The sequence below is a fragment of the Thalassophryne amazonica genome, chromosome 16 (assembly GCF_902500255.1).
Source record: "Thalassophryne amazonica chromosome 16, fThaAma1.1, whole genome shotgun sequence".
NCBI lineage: Eukaryota > Metazoa > Chordata > Actinopteri > Batrachoidiformes > Batrachoididae > Thalassophryne > Thalassophryne amazonica.
The window spans coordinates 54,831,975-54,846,537 of record NC_047118.1 but is presented as its reverse complement, the minus strand read 5'-3'; positions in this window follow the sequence as shown (position 1 = coordinate 54,846,537).

Here is a 14,563-nt window from a genome sequence, read left to right as displayed (position 1 = left end):
ACATCAGAGTGTGAATGTGAGGCATTATTGTAAAGCACTTTGAGCTTTTTGATTCAAATGGAAAAGCGCTATATAAATACAATCAATTTACCATTTATTTAGAACCCCACCTAACTTCAATAAGTTCTTTTCTTCTTTGGTTAATCCAAAGAAAAATGCAATCTATTTCATTAGTTTTGATTTGCAATAAATGCGCTGTTATTCGAGGTGGTCCAATACCACTTTATCATGTCCATTATCGTACGATACTGTGAAAGCAATGTTCTGCTCTTCTAAAGAGCACTCAGTGCTCTTCTGCACTGAGTGTTTCTTTCTCTTTTTGCTCTGTATGCACCACTCTGCATTTAATCATTAGTGATTGATCTCTGCTCCCCTCCACAGCATGTCTTTTTCCTGGTTCTCTCCCTCAGCCCCAACCAGTCCCAGCAGAAGACTGCCTCTCCCTGAGCCTGGTTCTGCTGGAGGTTTCTTCCTGTTAAAAGGGAGTTTTTCCTTCCCACTGTAGCCAAGTGCTTGCTCACAGGGGGTCGTTTTGACCTTTGGGGTTTTTACGTAATTATTGTATGGCCTTGCCTTACAATATAAAGCGCCTTGGGGCAACTGTTTGTTGTGATTTGGCGCTATATAAATAAAATTGAATTGAATTGAATTAAAGCAAAGCATACATCACCAACAACATGACTCAGATGTGCAACAGAAAAATGTGATTGCACACCTGCCCCCCCCCCCCCCCAAAAAAATATCTGATCCCATAATTTAGCTAATACTAGGCTGATACCGATCCAAAATATCGGATTCATGGGGCCCTAGTTGTTATGGCTTTACAAGTGCAACTTCAAATTTTTCAGATTGCAGAACAACCCCCAAATGCAGGATTTCCAAAAACTTTTCATCTCGCCATTTAATTATGTCATGGCAGAATTTTATCAAATGACATTGGATGGCATGTCTAGTGAGGTAGCATCCCCATATTGGACATCTACTTATTTACTTTCACCAGTTTTACAGAAATTTCAAAGCTGCATCTCATCTGACAGCACTGATATGTAAGGAATAGCACGTAATGCCGAGTGACTCATATGACACACAGCCAGGCGAGGAGTTTGAGTCTGAGACTGTTTTTCTTTAGTTTTGCAGAATAATAAAATGTCTTGCACAATATTTCATGTACGTGTGTGACAAAGCTGAAGCTGGCTGCACACTTCATCTGACAGACTGCTGTTTCTTTGCAACTTCACGATAGACAAGGTCATTTAAAGAACATGTTTATCTTTTATAATTAAAGTTGAACTTTATTGCATTTTTGTTTCTAAGTGCTGCTTCAGTCTTTGCACTTAAAGTTGACCTTTAAGCAAAACACAGCGACCAAACACTCAAGTGATGCACATGCAGATGGAGCAGAGTTGCAGCAAGGCAGGCAAGTGGCGCACAGAGACTGAAGTGTTAACAGTAAATCCAGAGGCCTGCAGGCAGAATGGGAGGAGTGTGCCCGTAGACCAGGCTGGGAGGGTGGGACTTTCACGCCATTATGACTCACTGCTTCCTGCTTGACTGTCGCATCTGGAGCTCATTGATGGTAGCTCCATAGCAACAAGTAGTTGTGGAATTGTAAACATGTCAAATGACAGGAACGCCAAGCAGGAATTAGGCTCTCAGTGTTTCTCCAAGGAGCTCCAATGGTCGGTGCACTTACTGTAAACCCACGTGCTGAGCTCATTTTGAGCAACGGAGCCAGAGATTGCAGAATAAAAACTCCAGATTTCTTACAGGATCAGATGAGGTGCAAAACGCAAAGCGTGTGTTTACAGTCCTCTATTTGAATGCCAAAAATGTGATTCCTGATATATGTGCAATAGCAAAAACAGTTTTGATCAGTGTTTCAACCGGTGAAAGTAATCAGACTTCTTTAGTCTGGGAGCAGAGATTGGTGGAAAGCTCAGATAATGCCAACGCACTCCAGTTAGGTTCACCCTGAAAAAGCAGCATGGAGGGAGGTGGTGCACAGGGAGTTTTTGGAGCCTATGGCCTAATAAGGATGAGGGTGCCTCCTGGACTTTTTGGGCATGTCCACCTCAGAGGAGATGATGAGATAGAAACTGAACATGAAGGAAGGATTATATAGCACACGTGGCCTGGGAACACTTTGTTATGATCCAGTGTGGGCCTGCAGGACGTGAATAGAAAGCAGGATTTTTTTAATTGATGTAACATCTTTGAGTGCAAAGAACTGCTGGAAAATGTTGAAATGGACCAATGAAAGAAAGTCTCCATGAAAAAATATTCAGTGAAGCAAGAGCTGTAGTCAGACTCGGTTTCATTATTGATTATGTGCATACAAGATTACGTGGTAAGTAAGTCTCTCCTGTCATGTCCATTTTAGTAATTCTATATTTGTTTGTAATATATTCACCACTGCCGCCTTTGTCCGCATGAAACCACAAAGTCGAGGGTGAGTCAAGACTTCCCCAAGCTCTGTCACGCTATCACTCATCCCACGATTTAAAAAAATATTAATGTCACACTGAAAAATTACATCAAAATAAATGCCCAAACCATCCATCCATCTAAGGAGGCATAAGGAGGAGTAAATGTCCAACCATTTCTTTAAATTCCAAATACAAGTTATTCAAGCTGAAAAACATTAATTCTGCCTTTTTAATGAACATTAAATTGAATAGTTCGTTAACAGTTATTGCCAATTCCCAAAATCTTGAAAGCAAGCAGCGGTGGCCTGGGTGGCCACCAGATCTGGGCTTTTCAAGCAAAAGAATCTGACCAACAAGCTAATTTTAAGCGATATGTAATTTCAAAACGTCACATATGTTGAAATGGAGACAGAAGGAAGAATACGAGGTCTGTCCATAAAGTATAGGTCCTTTTCATTTTTTTCAAAAACTATATGGATTTCATTCATATGTTTTTACGTCAGACATGCTTGAACCCTTGTGCGCATGTGTGAGTTTTTCCACGCCTGTCGGTGACGTCATTCGCCTGTGAGCACGCCTTGTGGAAGGAGTGGCCCCTCCCCCTCGTCGGATTTTCATTGTCTGGAAATGGCGGAATGAAAAGGACTTTTTTTCCATCAGAATTTTTTCAGAAGCTGTTAGAGACTGGCACCTGGAAACCATTCGAAAAATTTATCTGGCTTTCAGTGAAAATTTTACGGGCTTCACAGAGAATAAGGACTTTAACTACAGGTTTACTACAGGTTTAAGGACCCTGTGTGTGTTAGAGGACAAGTTGGGACATGCCTATCTCAGCTTTCAGTGCTTACCAGTCGAGTGAGTATAAGAGAAATAGTGGAGAGCTGGACATGTCCCAAATTGTCCTCTAACACTCCGAAACGGAGGTGTTCCTTTGTCTGGCTTCATCAGCGAATCGGTCGTGACGCGCGAAGCCTCCACGCGGCTTTCCATGACAAAATCTCTTGTTAAAAGTGAAATCTGCCGGAAAATGGCTGATGTCCAGCTCTTGTGATAACCAGAGAAAGAGCACACGATGGTCTCGTATCCACAGAGCCATCATCTTAGAAATGGTCCGGTGGCTTGTGCCGCGTCATCGCAGCTCCGAGCGTCCTTAAAGGGGTCCTTAAACCTGTAGTAACAGTCCTTATTCTCTGTGAAGCCCGTAAAATTTTCACCGAAAGCCAGATAAATTTTTTGAATGGTTTCCAGGTGCCGGTCTCTAACAGCTTCTGAAAAATTCTGATGGAAAAAAGTCCTTTTCATTCCGCCATTTCCAGACAATGAAAATCCGACGAGGGGGCGGGACCACTCCTTCCACAAGGCGTGCTCACAGGCGAATGACATCACCGACAGGCGTGGAAAAACTCACGCATGCGCACGAGGGTTCAAGCATGTCTGACATAAAAACATATGAATGAAATCCATATAGTTTTTGAAAAAAATAAAAAGGACCGTTACTTTATGGACAGACCTCGTATCTGCTTCAAGCACATTGCTAAAACATATTTTCCACATGGTTGTGTGGACTTATGTCTATATTATTTGAGTTTTAGAACAATGTAGATCAATCAGAAAAGCACTTAATTTCTCTGATTTAGCACATTTTTTTTGCAGAGGTAACATGATTATGCAAACAGTAAGCATACTCACCTGTCAGCAAAAGGGTTCTCAACTGAAGGCCACTTGTGCACCTGTTCACCTGCGCTCCTTGTGCACTGTACCCCTTGTGCACCTGTGCACTGTATCCCTTGTACACATGGGCACTGTACTCGCTGTACATCTGGGCACATGTGAGTCACAAAAAATCCTCCCTCCCTCCTGTACAGTTGTTGTAAAAGAGGAAAACTTCATATAGAGACAAAAACTGTTTTGTGTACTATATTTATTTCTGTTGTAAAGTTGGACATTTTAATATGGGGTCTATGGACCTAACACTCAAGTGGCCAATAAAGGAACTGAAAGTTTTGGCACTTCCGTATTTGCTTCATGTTTCAGCACTGGAGATTGCTGATTCCTGAAAAGGTGTATATTCATTCTTTCATTTTCTATACCTACGTGCTCTAGTCAACGTCACAGAGGGGCTGGACCCTATCCCAGCAATCGTGCACAGCCCTGGACAGGACCCCAGTCTATCGCAGGGCCACATAATGACAGAAAAACACATCTACATGGCCTTTGTGCAAACCACTAAGCCACCAGTTATATATTGCAAACATCATATGTTTTCACACAACTGCACGTCCTGCCTTCTGTTAGCATGCGTAATCCACATAACAAAAGTAAACTGGTTTTTTGCAATAAACATTCCATCGTGAATGTAGAACATTTATTACATTCTTTTCCTGAAACAGTGAATATGATGTTTAAGTAAGCATGAAGCTTCACACCATAAGGAAACAAACATTTTCAGAGTTATAAATGTCCAAAAACACCAAACATTCCCGATCTGAATATATGGAACCTAATTGTTGAAACAATGTCAGTTTTTACTTGTTTCACTTTCAGTCTATACTCCCCAGTTTACTGCGTAGTTAATTAAAGTAGGGCAGAGGTCAACGCTATCGTAATTTGTAACATTTAAAGGGCATGATGTCAGTTTCATTTGTTGCTCAGAGGTGATTTCCCTGGAAATTAAAGTCATATAATCCTGCAGGTTACATGACACAAAGGAAATGTACAGTTTTTTTTCCCGCAAAAAGCTGTCAAAATATTGTTTTACCTCCTCCCCCGCAAAAAACAAAGATTTGGCAGGGTGTGGGGGTGGTATAGGAATCACCTTCTCCATCTGGCGATATTTGTCCATGAGGTTTGTAAGTGCAACTCCTAAATTGGCTTATGCATTTCAAAGAAACTTCACACAATGATAGCACACAATGTGAAGAAGTGCATCTGGATTTTTGTGTTTAATTGAGGCATCATGTGATATTGACCTTGTAAACAGAACTCTTTTTAATCCAGTTCATGGATATCAGTGGAACACTACACAATTGTTGCACGTTACAGCACTTCACTTTTTCCACATTTTGTTATGTTACAGCCTTATTCCAAAATGGAGTATATTCATTTTTCCCCCCTAAAATTCTACACACTACACCCCATAATGACAACATTAAAAAAGTTTTTTCCCCCCAATGTGTTAAAAATAAAAAACTAAGAAATCACATGTACATAAGTATTCACACCCGTTGCTCAATACTTTGTTGATGCACCTTTGGCAGCAATTACAGCCTCAAGTCTTCTTGAATATGATGCCACAAGCTTGGTGCACCTATCTTTGGGCAGTTTTTGCCCATTCGTCTTTGCAGCACCTCTCAAGCTCCATCAGGTTGGATGGGGAGTGTCGGTGCACAGCCATTTTCAGATCTCTCCAGAGATGTCCAATCAGATTCAGGTCTGGGCTCTGGCTGGGCCACTCAAGGACATTCACAGAGTTGTCCTGAACCCACTCCTTTGATAGCTTGGCTGTGTGCTTAGGGTCATTGTCCTGCTGAAAGATGAACCCTCACCCTAGTCTGATGTCAAGAGCGCTCTGGAGCAGGTTTACATCGAGGATGTCGCTCTACATTTCTGCATTCATCTTTCCCTCAGTTGACTAGTATCTCAGTTCCTGCCACTGAAAAACATCCCCACAACATGATACTGCCACCACGTGCTTCTTGCCTGGTTTCCTCAAAACATGACACCTAGCATTCATGCCAGAGAGTTCAATCTTTGTCTCATCAGACCAGAGAATTTTGTTTCTCATGGTCTGAGAGTCCTTCAGGTGCCTTTTGGCAAACTCCAGGCAAAGGCTGTGAATGCTTATGTACATGTGATTTCTTAGTGTTTTTTTTTATGAATTTGCAAAAATCTAAAAAAAAGCATTCTTCACATTGCCATTATGGGGTACTGCATGTAGAATTTTGAATGATTTTCATCTATTTTGGAATAAGGCTGTAACATAAAAAATACGAGGTCTGTTATAAAAGTATCGGACCTTTTAATTTTTTTCAAAAACCTGATGGATCTGAATCACGTGTACTTGCATGAGCCAACCTGGAACCTTCGTGCGCATGTGTGAACTTTTTCACGCCTGTCGACTGCATCATTCTCTGGTAAGCAGCCTTTGTGTGAGGTGTGTGTCGTGCACTCGGCGTTTTTTCATTCCAAGGAAAAAGACGGAATGACTGGAGCAGCGCCAGCATCAGACAAAGGAACACCTCCATTTCGGAGTGCCAGGGGACAAGTTGGGACATGCCAATTTTGGCTTTCAATGCTTACCAGTCCAGTGAGTATAAGAGAAATTGTGGAGTGCTGGGCATGTCCCAACTTGTCCCCTGGCACTCTGAAATGGAGGTGTTCCTTTGTCTCGCTCGATCAGCGAATCGGTCCTGACGCGCGAAGCCTCCGTGTGGCTTTCCGTGACAAAATCTCTTGTTAAAAGTAAAATCTGCCGGAAAATGGCTGATGTCCAGCTCTTGTGATAACCAGAGAAATTGCTCACGATGGTCCCAGCTCCACACAGCCATCTGTTTAGAAATGATGTGGTGTTTTCTGCCTCTCGATGGCGGCTCAGAGCACATATATATTATTATTATTATCATTATTATTATAATTATTATATGGCTGTGATGCTACGCATGCTCTGATTGGCTGATTATTGGTTGATATTTTCCCATATTGGACCGGTTTCCATGACAATCAGTCTGACATGCATATTTTCTTTACAAATCAGAAGCTAAAAATGCAGTTTAGAAAAAGCACATCGGATATGAACGTACTCCATAATATCTAAACAGCATCTGAAAAAACACACAGATTGAAAGCTTACCACCTAACAGACAGACTATCTGTTAGAAAGTTCTTCACGGCAGTGAAGTGAACAAGTCGGACTACGAGCCGTCAGCAGCTTTCATACAACTATTCGGGCGATACTGTAAGTTTGTGTGTTTATATATATAATAGCCATATAATAAATGAATTATTAACCTCACTTGCTCGGTCTGTAGGGGGAACTATCAGACTGACATGTTGTCAGTACAGACACAGACGTCGGTTAATAATCCTTTAGTATTTGCCACATCACCGCAACTTTTTACAGTTTGAGTTGTGAATCTGTGATACATTTGAAAAGAGCAGTATGCCTTGTTTCTTGTGAAGCAGCAGATGTGGGAGCAAAAATGGTTTCAGGTTGCTCACACCCACTGCTCCAGTTGTGGTTGCTGCTACAGTGACACATGTAGTTCGCTGTTCTTTAGAATCACATGATCTGCTACCAGAGAATTTCTCCTGAGCTCGACAGCAAACTATGTTCTTTTAATAGACTACACAAGAATGTCAGACTTATAACAGCTGTTACACACAGTGTGCAGTGTGCAGGTCAAAAGGTCACATTCTGTTTCCTATTTTTATGCTCACGGCAAGCACATTTTAGCATTGTGTTATTCTTATTTTTTAAGAGTCGTCCGTTAGTTTGTAAAATGTCACAAAATATAGTTTTGAAAGTTTACCAGAAGTCAGTGAGCTGCACAAAACACTCCTTTACCACTGGTTGTTTTAAACCAGTTCAAGCAAGACAAGGAAAGATTACACCAGTTTAACCTGATTGGAATCCATCTGGGATATTTTAGATGTTGATTCAGAGTTGTTCACAGCCAGTAAGGGGTGGTGGTGGGGGAGGCTTCTTAAAACTAGTTTAAAGCTTTTAAGCTGTTTAAACCACTCCAAGGGTTTGAGCTGTTTAAAACCTGTGGGAGGTAAAAACGTTCATTAACTATTTTAAAACTTGTTTGGAGCCATTTTGGACAATACTAAATGAGTCCGCCCCCACTGTAGAATAGTTTATAACCTGTTTAGCCAGATTATATCCAATGAAATCACATGAAAAACATATTAAAGTGTTTAAAACCGGTTTAAAACATGTTAAATTCAGAGTACATGAGTTCTTTGCATTGAATGAATTAAAATATAAAATGACATTTATTTGGTTTATGGTAAAGCAGATAGAAGCAGAGTACGAGGTCTGTTAGGAAAGTCTCGGACCTTTTTATTTTTTTCAAAAACCATATGGATTTGAATCACGTGTGATTGCATCAGACAAGCTTGAACCTTCGTGCGTATGCGTGTTTTTTCACGCCTGTTGTTTGCGTCATTCGCCTGTGAGCAGGCTTTGTGTGAGCAGTGGTCCACCCCTCTCGTCGGATTTTTATTGTGAATAAAATGTCTGAACGATTTGGAGCTTTGCTGCATCACATTTTTCCAGAAACTGTGAGAGACATCCAGGTGGACACCATTCGGAAAATTTAGATGGTTTTCAGGGATGATTTTATGGGGATTACACAGATTAAGGAGTGCTCCAGCCGGTTTAAAGACCACCCACAGCTGCTGAGAGCGCGCTGCGCTCTGAGTGCCGATCGACAGGCTTAATCAACCAGATCATTTCCAACGTGAAGGCTTTGTTGATCCGGGACGTCGTCTGACTTACACAAAAATGGCAGGAGACGTGGACATCAGCACTTTTTCGCCCCATTCCACTGTTACAGGAGTTTTTTTTTCAAGGAAAGAGAAGTGGAGGGATGCGCCACGGAGACGTTCATGGCGCGGCACAAAACCACCTCCGTGTTGGTCTCACAGGACGGCTTTCAGACAGCTTTTGGTGGCTTTTGAGTCGTGTGACTATCCGAGAAATTGTGGATGAGCTGGACATGCCAGAACATGTCTTGTGAGGCTTCATCACGGCATTGCTTTGCGCCATGCGGCACCGCTGCGACACGCAGAATTCCCCTGCTCCTCTTTCCATGACAAAAACTCCTGTAACAGTGGAATGTGCCGTTCATTTCCAAACTGGACACTGTGTTGATCCGGGACGTCGTCTGACTAGCACAGGAATTGCGGAAGATATGGACATCAGCACTTTTTCGGCACATTGAGACAGACGTGCGGAGGAATTCCGCACGTCAGGACGGAGCCACATGGCGCAAAGCAACGCCGTGATGAAGCCTCACAAGACATGTTCTGGCATGTCCAGCTCATCCACAATTTCTCGGATAGTCACACGACTCAAAAGCCACCGAAAGCCGTCAGAAAGCCATCTGAAAGCCGTCCTGTGAGACCAACACGGAGGTGGTTTTGTGCCGCACCATGAGCGGCACGGTGGCGCATCCCTCCGCTTCTCTTTCCTTGAAAAAAAAACTCCTGTAACAGTGGAATGTGCCGAAAAAGTGCTGATGTCCATGTCTTCTGCCATTTTTGTGTAACTCAAACGATGTCCCGGATCAACAAAGCCTTCACGTTGGAAATGATCTGGTTGATTCAGCCTGTTGATCGGCGCTCGGAGCGCGGCGCGGTCTCAGCAGCTGTGGGTGGTCTTTAAACCAGCTGGAGCACTCCTTAATCTGTGTAATCCCCATAAAATCGTCCCTGAAAGCCATCTGAATTTTCCGAATAGTTACCACCTGGAGGTCTCTCACAGTTTCTGGAAAAAAATTGATGCAGCAAAGCTCCAAATCATTCAGACATTTATTCGCAATAAAAATCCGACGAGAGGGGTGGACCACTGCTCACACAAAGCCTGCTCACAGGCGAATGACGCAACCGACAGGTGTGAAAAAACTCACGCATGCGCACGAAGGTTCAAGCTTGGCTGATGCAATCACATGTGATTCAAATCCATATGGTTTTTGAAAAAAATAAAAAGGTCCGATACTTTTCTAACAGACCTCGTATGACCATTTTAGAATGCAAGATAAGTCACATTTTGTTTTTTGTATTTTTTTTCTCCCTGACATGATTATGAAGAAAAACAGAATTTTATTGAAAAGAAAAAGTCCATGACCCTTCTTCTGCACATAAATTATACAACTCAGTCAACGTATCCTCCTGACTACCTTCCTGGTAGTCAGGAGGATACAACATGAGGATACAACAAGTTACTGGGAAGTAAGCATTTTGTGGTGACTCAGTTTTTCCACAGTATTGCACTTATTTGGTATCACCTTGCAAAGTTACTCTACATTCTGATGTGCATCCTGAGGATGAATTAAACACAATGCTAACACACCCTCGGCCGTACACTGAAAAAAGAGAATGTTTGAACCAACTTAAAAAAGTGTTACAATTTGTAAAAACCTGAATGAATTAAGTTTGAACTTAAGTTTGTAAGTTAGAGTTGATTTAACTTTCAAACTTAAGTTCAAACAACTTAATTCATTTAGGTTTTTATAAATTGTAACACTTTTTAAAGTTGGTTCAAACATTCTCTTTTTTCATTGTATGAGCATTCTCTCTCTCTCTCTCTCTCTCTCTCTCTCTCTCTCTCTCTCTCTCTCTCTCTCAAGATCCTATTAAGATAAGATAAGATCATATTATCTTATTTACAATTTGTACATGTTCATTCAAGCCCCTCTATTTTGTCACGTGACAATTTCACAAGCACCACAATGGAAATAAGCGTTTATGCTTTATTGTGTTTTCATCGATACTTTCACCTCTGTATGCTTATATTGATGTTCCAGAATAAACGCAATCAATCAATCAATCATAATCAATATTTTATTTACATTTTCACAGCATCTACGGAAGGGCGTGCATGTGCACATACATGAGCTTTTGACAAGACCGGACATTACCTTTGGCCACGTGTGATGCGCGTGCACACTGATGTCTGCGAGATGTCTTGTAAATCACTCCAGAGGTGTTATCAGGTTGGTTTTAAGTTTCAGAAGTGTTTATTTCTCGCTAGCTTTTACATAGTACATAGTATATGAAAAACATGTTAGATTTACACAGAAACGGAGCAGTTTCAGAGCAGATTCTGCCACGTTGAAGTAGCAGCCGCAGAGAGACCAGCCAGTGATGTCATGGTGCCTCTCTACTCTAACTGGCTTAAAATAGGTCAAGGTTAGCCATCTTTGAACTTGTCCAAGGTCTGTGTCCCAAGAATGTCCCCTGTGAATTTGAAGACTCTGGCAGTAATAGGACTGGCGTTATGCTGAGCACAGACAGACAGACAGACGGACGCAGAGTCTTTGCAATACCCGATGGCCATATTTTGATGGCCATCAGGTAACCAGGATACAAAACAGCTTTCTTGCATCATTCTTCAAAGACACCTCTCAGTGTTTGTTTCAGTGTCTGTCACTGAGGAAAAAAACAGCATTCGGCTGCTTTTGGAGCACAGATGACCTCAGAGACCCGTTCGCTGTCTGAAACCTCGGAGCCGAGTCCGACTGCCTGTGAGGAAACAGTAAAGTGCTGTGGAAGCAGGTAGAGCAGGCGCGCCTTCCCATAATCATGTTGCAGATTCCCGTTCATCCATCATTTTAGCAGTTTGCCGTAAATGTGCACATATTCCTGGATCTGCTCGCTCCCTCTCTGCTTTAATGTATAGATAAAAGTCATAAGGAGCCTCAAAGGGGTCACAATTAAAGTCAGCTATCAGGGGAGGTCATTAAATCATCAGGAACTATAGTCTTTATCATTTTAAAGTATTCTCCCGCAGGTGTGTGCTGTATAAGTTATCATTTTTATTGGTGTTTGTCAAAAAGCCATTTAGGCAAAGAAGGGGCAACTTTTCTGAAGGTAACAGGGTCAAGGAATCCAGAACTGTTTTATTTATTTGTTTGTTTTTTTTATCACACTAAAGATGAAACATAATAATGTATAAATGATCACCTGTGTCTATCTGGGGATTATTGGATATATTTTAGTTGAATTATTTGAATAAGTGTAACTCAGCCACATGGCGTGTGCAGCCAGTACATTCTGAGTGCATATATGTCTGAAATCAAAATTCTGTACCAGATCAGTCGAGGCCCAGATTAACAACGGCCACCACTAGTGTCATTGTCCAACAGGCTGCTGGTAGAAATTGGGCTGAAAACTAGAAGGGTGGAAGTGAGAGTTGGAAGTGAGAGTTGGTAGTATGACTGGTAAAGGGAGAGAGCTGGCTGATATGAGGTAGCACGGAGGCTTAGTGGTTAGCACTGTTGCCTCACAGCAAGAAGGTCACGGGATCGATTCCAACCTGTGGCCTTTTGGTATGGAGTTTGCATGTTCTCCCTGTTTGCGTGGGTTCCCTCCAGGTGTTCTGGCTTCCTTCCACATCCAACAACATGTAGGTTAGGTGAACTGGAAACTTTGCAAATTGTCCAGGTCTCCCTTGTAAAAGAGATCTCAGTCTCAACGGGACTAACCTGGTTAAATTAAAATAAATCCAATGTCAAAAACAGATTGTGTATACAAGAAATCAAGTAGAAGGGAAATAATGCCAGAAAAATAGGTGGTAGGTTCAAGTTGTTGTATCATGGTGTGGATGGGAGAAGAAGTGATATTGTACTCATTTTAAAGGATGAGTATGTTAAGAGTGTGTTGGAGTTTAAATGAGTATCTGACAGGGTGATGAGTGTGAAGTTGGAAATTGAAGGGGTGACGTTGAATGTCATCAGTGCATATGCCCCACAGGTAGGTGGCGAAATGAAGAAGAAAGAAGATTTCTGGAGTGAGTTAGATGAGGTGGTGGAGAGTGTAGCCAAGCATGAAAGAGTGGTGATAGGAGCAGACTTCAATGGGCATGTTGGTGAAGGGAACAGAGGTGATGCGGAAGTAATTATAAGTTGATATGGTTTCAAGGAGAGGAAGGAGTAGTAGATTTTGCAAAATGATTGAAATAGCTTTGGTGAATACCCCATCCATCCATCCATCCATCCATCCATCCATCCATCCATCCATCCATCCATCCATCCATTTTCTTCCGCTTTATCCGGAGTCGGGTCGCAGGGGCAGCAGCTCAAGCAAAGCCGCCCAGACCTCCCGATCCACACACACCTCCCCCAGCTCCTCTGGGGGAACCCCAAGGCGTCCCCAAGCCATTCGAGAGACGTAGTCCCTCCAGCGTGTCCTGGGCCTTCCCCGGGGCCTCCTTCCGATGGGACGTGCCCGGAACACCTCTCCAGCGAGGCGTCCAGGGGGCATCCGGAAAAGATGCCTGAGCCACCTCAACTGGCTCCTTTCAACATGGAGGAGCAGCGGCTCGACTCCGAGCTCCTCCCGAGTGACCGAGCTCCTCACCCTATCTCTAAGGGAGCACCCAGCCACCCTGCAGAGGAAACTCATCTCGGCCGCTTGTACTCGTGAATATTTTCTTTCAGAAAAAGGAGAAGCACAGGGTGACATATAAGACTGGAGGAAGGTGCCCACAGGTGGATTGTGTGTGTGTGTGTGTGTGTGTGTGTGTGTGTGTGTGTGTGTGTGTGTGTGTGTGTGTGTGTGTGTGTGTGTGTGTGTGTGTGTGTGTGTGTGTGTGTGTGTGTGTGTTCATCAATCTACAAGTCTCAAGTCAGCTTGCAAACAATTGGTGGATATTATGACTTGAGACTTCACTTGGGACTTGACTTGACTTGAGATTTGCAGATTCATGACTTGAGAGTGACTTGCTGGTGACCTCATCCCACATCTGGTATTTATCCATTATACTGCCTGCCACTAACAGATGTTTTGATTTTGTTTTTTCTTCACAGAGTTAACATTTGTGTAACTAGTCTCACAACAGCCTTATACTCACCTTTAAACTTTTATGAAAGTTTGAAGATGCAGAAGTAGGAACGAATCCAGCATAACGCAACTAAGTTACAACATTAAAATTGAGTCATTAACATAGGGCTTTAAGATCGATTCCGGAGTTGATGTATTGATGTACTTGTATCTTGTTACATACAGTATATCGGAATTGCAATCGCTCAAGAAGACTTTGACGCTAGTAATTAAGGAAGAATCCATTAACTTTTAGGTTAAGTCATTCCTCTACCCAAGTCATATTAACACACCCTATAACTGACAAGTGTTGCTTGAAAACCCAACAAGCAGGTAAACAAACACTTAGGATGTGCCAGCTTCTTTTGAAGAACTTGTTCCAGCAAGAAGCTAGCATGATTAGTAGATACGAAATGTCTGCAGCAGTAAATATAGCATGTCTGTCTTTGACTCACTCCCCATGTTAACATATTTTAGCTGTGTGTGTGTGTGCGTGCAAACCTTTGTGTATTAGTGCACAAAGGTTTATGCACACACACATCGATTGATGTTGCGGCACGATTGTTCTGTGAATGCGTGCAGACGCCTGT